Source organism: Belonocnema kinseyi, chromosome 5, assembly GCF_010883055.1.
Source record: "Belonocnema kinseyi isolate 2016_QV_RU_SX_M_011 chromosome 5, B_treatae_v1, whole genome shotgun sequence".
Taxonomy (NCBI): Eukaryota; Metazoa; Arthropoda; class Insecta; order Hymenoptera; family Cynipidae; genus Belonocnema; species Belonocnema kinseyi.
This window is the reverse complement of record NC_046661.1, coordinates 20,440,328-20,446,379: the sequence shown is the minus strand read 5'-3', so window position 1 is coordinate 20,446,379 and position 6,052 is coordinate 20,440,328.

Genomic DNA, 6,052 nt, shown 5'->3' with positions numbered 1-6,052 from the left:
TTCAGCAGAAACCCTTGGTACAGGGACCCTCTATCCGCAACCCGAGGACGCGTTCGGTGGCTTTGTCATAGGCCCTTCGGTTTGATTCTAGAGAAATCAAAATCGAACCGAATGGTGCGATTTATATATATATATATCTAACAATATTTTTGCATGCATCGATGTGCTGCCCTCTTTAACTTTTCGACGTTTCTATGGAAACCGCGTCGTTTACCTACGTCTACGGGAGGGGTGGGGCCAAGGCGCACATTGAAAGCCAAACCGAACGTGCCGGTGATTTTCTGTTTGGGGCCGTCCAGCAATTACGTAAGGGTCTTTTTACACATTTTCGACTCCCCCCTACCTTCACGTAAGGTACCATAAGATTTTCGTGACCCCCCCCCCCCCATCTTACTGAAACAAATTGATGTATTCAAAATAATATATTAATTTAACGAAGAGAATTATTAACGTAAAATCGTGGCAATTGTTTAAAATAATAAAATGTCCATAATAAATAATATAAAGACCTTTAGTTTAAACTGAAATCCATATATTAAAGGTCAAACATTTTATTAAAGCGGTTATTCTAGGTCCCATATTTGTTTCTTTTTTAAAGTCCGTTAAAAGAGATATTAAAGTTTCACGTGAAGTAAACGAGGATAAAATATAAATAAATTATCACACATATTCACTAAACATACACATACATAGTAAAATTTGTTCAATCATTGCTTTCTTTTTAGAATACTTATTGCTGTTGTCGCTTGCTGAGATGCAGTATAAGAGACGGCCACGATAAGTTAGATTCGGGCTGCTTACTTGATTGACGGTGAAATTGATGTATTATAATCGTTCTACCGACAATTAGAACCATGTAGAAGTAGCACATAGCACCTGGCATCGGTTCTTAGTACATTAAGCAAATTAATGATATTCTATTAATGAGACTAAAACCCCACGCTGAAACATAAGTTAATTCTTTTTTTACACAATTACGTTCGAACAATCACACTTTTGGTTCGAGCACTTCAGTAACTGATCACAAAAAATATTGTACCTTTCTCGTGACAAAATAGAGTCACTGAGCTAAACGTGGCGTATAAAATTGGAGAAAAGGTGTGGCTTCGGCAACTTATGACTGCGAAATGTCGTCTCACTAACGCCGCTTTTCCTACTTTGCCGTGTATTTCCGTATTTACACTACATGTTTTCGTTAATATTCGCAAGAGGGCTTTGAAAATATCGTGCGTCTGCCGCGAACATTGAAAACGTGTATTTTTATTGCATCATCCCCCTTTCGATGTATTACATTAGGGGAATCCATCGAACATGCCATACACAAAAGTCCTTATGAACTAATACACCATATATAATGCTTAACGATGACAATTACTTGATCATCTAAGATTCAAGCATACACATATCGCTACTGAATCACGCAGACTACAATACCTCTGTGATTGTGGTAATTTATTCTCAATTTTTATATTTTCCTAAATTATCGCAGGTGGATGTCGATGCTCTACTTAAGCAAAATATTCAGTTTTTACCGTTGAATATATTTTTTTAGACTACATCGGTTGAAATGTCCCTTTAGTGGTTTTGAATTACTGGAATGAATCAGTTTGAATGAATTATCATCATAAGATTTTGAGATTTTATATGGGCCAAAATATAAGTAAAAAAATTTTTGGCTGAGTTTATCAGTTGCTTTTAATTGATGTGGGACCTTAAGCAATACCAGATCACCAACATTCAACAGGACAACTGACGCATCCCCCTGATCTTTTTTGCGATATTCAAAACTTTTGCAAATTCTTTCTTTAGCCAATATAATTTTGGCGTCATGAGAGAGGTCCGTATTAATGGGAAAATCAATTAGTTTCTGTATTTCATTCGTAGGCATAACTCCAAAATGCAATTCATATTGAGAAAATTCCGTAGAACAATGGGTCGTGATATTTAAGAAGAATTCGATGTCAGAAATATATTTTGCCCAACCCGCGTGTGATTCTGAACACAGTGTTCTGAATAATCGGCCTAATTCTCTCATAACTCGTTCAGCTGGATTGCTTTGCGGATGCCGAATCGAAATGTAAGCTGTCCAAATTCCAGATTAACACAACTTATCACCCCAAACAGGAGAAGTAAACTGTGCTCCATTATCAGCAAGAATACGGTTTGGTTTACCCATTTCCGGGATATACGAATTAAACAATTTCCTCACAGCAGTGACAGAAGTGGCTTTATTAATCGGATATATTTTGACATATTTAGAAAATGCGTCCAATAAAACAAAGATATATAGAACACCCCCCACTGAACGAGGCAACGGGCCGTAAAAATCGACAGTGACAAGGTCCCCTGCTTTTCCGAACGAACCAAACGAAATTCACCCTCCATCGCCGTGTTAGAGCTCTTTACTGTCTAACATAGGTCACATTCATTGAGGACCTGAAATAAAATTGACGAATATACATCGTTGTTTTGTAAACGCCTGGGTGATCCAGTTTCGAATGGATCTGATCGAGAAGCTTTGGTTGTAGCGACATTGGAATAACGATTTGCCACGTTGAACGATTCTTATCAAAATGAAAAAGGATGCTGTTATGGATTTTAAAATCATTTTTATACCGATCAGACTTATTAATTTTTTTGGATAGATTGGAGATCGGGATCGTGGCTTTGTTTTAATTAAATTTGCTTGAAATTTCCCCGCAATTCCTCTTCTATATCGATGGATTGACAATGAATTTCTCGAGAGTTCATCAAAATATCAGAAGTAAGAAGATTTACGAAGATTTCAGCTGGCTCGACCTTTTCGAAAAGTCCTCTTGGATGACGGCTAAAAAAAACTGCCACTATATTTTCACAACCGGTACAATATTTAATGATAAAATCATACTGTTGCAAGACAATACTCCAGCGAATTAAACGCAAATTGAGATACAAAGTTGTATTTAGGAAGGTCAAACCCTTATGATCGGTAATGATCTCAAATTTTCTGCCAATTAAATATATTCGCAGTTTAATTATCAAATATATGATTGCTAAGAGTTCTTTCTTAGTGGTCGTATAATTAAGCTCGGCTGCATTTAAACAACGACTGACCAATGAAACAATAAAATGATTATTTTCTTTATCAACCTGGTACAAAATGCCACTAATTCCGAGATTGGAGGCATCGGTTTGCAATTTAAAAGGAGCATCTGGAATTATATGACTGAGCATTATACAATCACTGAAATTTTGCTTCAGTTCTTCAAACGCGCGCGTGTGATCATATGTCCAATCCCAGTGACGCGACTCGCGCAACAATTCTCGGAAAGGATCCACGTAATTGGAATGACGTATGCTGAATGGCCGATAATACGTGCATTCTCCAAGGAATTGCTTTAGTTGTGTAAGATCACTTGGAATGGGAAAATTCCGAATTATATCTAAACGATCCTGAGGTGGCAATACCCCTTCGGTTGATAGTTCGTACCCAAGAAAACGTACTAATTTTCGACAAAATAGTGATGTTTCCAAGTTTAGCGTAAAATTTTGTTGTTGTAATATTTCAAATATTTCTGTTAATTTATTTAAATGATCAGCCAGCGAACCGGGAGTAGCTCAGTGCCCTCATGAAAGCCGAACCTGCAGTTTTGATACCGAATGGGATACGACAAAATTGATACATCCGCGAACCATGAAGAAATGCCGTATATTTTCTGGAGTTTTTATGCAAAGGGATTTGCCAGTAGCCATTTGCAAGATCAGTTGTTAATCTGAAACTAACACCATGAAACTTCTGCATAATTTCATTTATTAGGGGCGGGGATTCATGGGCTGCTTCAATGATCTCATTAATAAATCGAGCGTCTAATCAAATTCTGATTTTATCATTTTTTTTACAACGATTCTAAGCGGATTACAATATGGACTGTTGGAAGGCTCAATTATCCCGGATTTAAGCATTTCCCGGATTTCCTGATCTACTTTTTCTCTTTAGGCAAACGGGACTGGGTAAGTTTTTTTAACTACCGTATTATGGGGTTTTACGTTGAGATGATATTCGTAAACCCCGGCATTCAGATTTTTCGTAGTGAAAAGTTTATCAAATTTTTACATTTTTTTTATAAATATCTCTTTTTCCCGATCATCAAGTTCCGAAAGTGAAACTGCAATAGAACGAATATCATCCGAGAAACTCGAACATTGCTTCTCAATTTGATTTTCTGGAGCATGTAACGAATCCAAATGAATCATAAAATTGTCTTCTTCCGGAATCGACAAATCAAAATCTCTTTTAAGTACGATATTTTCATTTACTTCCTCCAAAGGTAATTGTAATATTTCTGAATATGATTTATTAAATGCATTGTCCTCCATGAAAAATAAATCTTCCTCACAGAACAGTGAAGATATACAGAAATCGCCATCAATGCAATTGGTTTTAAAAGAATCATGACACAAATCGTCCTGATGAATATTATTTATCGCGACACCAAACCCGTTTATGGAAGTATTTATTTCATCATCTAATGATTCACTTTGATCATGATTGAACGGATTATAATTTAATTTCAAGTAATAATTATTTTTAGTATGACCTGAATCAAAACAAGATTCTGTTCCTAAATTGCCAGTGAGTATCTGCACATAAACAATGTCATCGATCACTGACGTCACGACTCTCTCAGACGACAGTCGATCGAATGAAACTAGAGATTTCGGTATCGCGTTACCATTTACAACGATAGATTTATTTTCATAATCAATTATTGCCCCGTATCGAAGGAACCAATTATTTCCCATAATCACATAATTTGAGAGTCGCGGAAATACCAGAAAGGTTGTTGGATAAGACTCATCTCCGATCCTAATATTTATAAAAACTTGTTTTTTTATTGTGGTCGGTTTCTTTCTGATAGCAGTTAACAAAACAACGTTAGTCACCGGAAACCCATTTAAACCCCCATGTAATTTCAAATAATCATAACATTTTTCAGAAATACACGTTAATTGACACCCCATATCAATCAACGATGGAATCGGTACATTAAACATATATAAAATCAATCTCGGGCATTGTGGAACATGCGTATTAAATTTTGCATTTTTCATATTATCAGCATTATCAAACACATGATTCGTGAGATTACCAAAAAAATCGTACGGATGCTGGCGCATTTTTGAACCCTGAGACAATGCGCCAATATTCAGTTTAAAGACCCGTTATGATTGTGAGAGTATTTACTTTCCGGTAGTCCCAGATTAGGAGGGGGAAGACTCATGTTAGGCGTGCGAAATTGATATGTATCTCGTCGCTATTCAAAGTTTATATCGTTTCCAAAATCATCAAAACACTGCTGCGTCATATTGGATTTATTTGAATCATAACAGCCTGTTACACCAGCACACGCAATATTAGATTGTGAAGCATTAACCTTGTATTTATCGCGACTATTGTTATTGTAGCTGTTATTACCGTTCGCATTACTTCCGAAGCTCTTTGAAGAATTCGGGTTGTTTTGAAATTTCGTTTGATTGCTGCTTTTATCAAGATGAACGGAATCTAATTGAGCAAGAGCCTGTAATATTCGATTCATTTCTGAAAAATCAATTGCGACCAAAGCTTCTCGTACCCGAGCCGACATTTGTTGTACAATGCTAAAGTGAATTTCATACGGATCCATCGTAGGTTCAAAATACTGAGCTTCCTTCAATTGCGTGAGGAAATAAGATTGTAAATTTCCCTGATTAGTTTCAAACCGTTTAGAAAGCCAATTCGTTTTCAATTTTACTTTAATGGGAATAGAAACAAATTTCTTCAAAAATTCAGTTTTAAACACATCGTAAGTCTCGAAATCTTGTTTACGCGTATCAAACGAGATTCTGGCGATACCTTCAAGGGCAATCTCAACGATATCCAATTTATTCTCTGTTTTTATCTTTTTTGTGGCAAAATGTCTTTCTAAACATTAAAGAAATTGTGGGTCCGGATGCAATAAGGGCACATAAAATTTTTTCGTGCGAAAACGAAGTCCCCTGGAGGCTTTAGAAAAAATTTTCGAATTTTAATTTT